Genomic DNA, 782 nt, shown 5'->3' with positions numbered 1-782 from the left:
TTTTTAACATTCTCAAAACAACAAATTCAAGAGACATATGCACTGTTCAAGCATTCGTTCAGAAAACAAAAATTATTGTCACTACATCAAACTAATTCAACTAGTTTCAAGGATAAATTTCGAAATCTTGTACTTCTTGTTCTTTTGTGATTAAAGCATTTTTCATTTAATAGGGGTGATGGATTCATAGGACATTCATAGCTTTAAGACATGAATTTTAAATTTTATTAATTATGAATTAAAAACAAGACTCAAAAATAGATATAAGATTAGACTAGAAAATAAAAATACTAAACAAAAATTTAAATAGGCTCCTAATGATAGAGGTTTTCACAGAGTTAGGACTCAACAACCTTGATTTTGAGCAGTGGATGCTCCCTCAACTTGAGATGAAAGCTTTTGGCGTTTCAACTCTTGGAGTTCACGCCCCTGCTTCTCTTGTTCCTTCAGCAATTTGCAGAGCATGCAGTTCTGATTCTGCTGTTCTTCCTTCAGTTGCTCCATAGTTTCTTGCAACTTGGTGATAGATGCTTCTAGGCTGGTCCAATAGTCAATTTTAGGGAATTCAGGGAGGAACTCCTGCGCCCTCCTTTTGATAGAGTTGTCTTGCATTTGTCCTTCCATTGACTTCTTGGTGATTGGATGTTCAATGGGTATGAATTCATCTACTCCCATCTTTACCCCAGCCTCCTTACAGAGCAAGGAGATCAAGCTTGGGTAAGCCAATTTGGCTTCAGTGGAATTTTTATTTGCAATTGTGTAGATCTCACAAGCAATCACAT

Source organism: Arachis duranensis, chromosome 1 (genome assembly GCF_000817695.3).
Source record: "Arachis duranensis cultivar V14167 chromosome 1, aradu.V14167.gnm2.J7QH, whole genome shotgun sequence".
Lineage (NCBI taxonomy): Eukaryota > Viridiplantae > Streptophyta > Magnoliopsida > Fabales > Fabaceae > Arachis > Arachis duranensis.
This window is presented reverse-complemented; position numbering follows the sequence as displayed.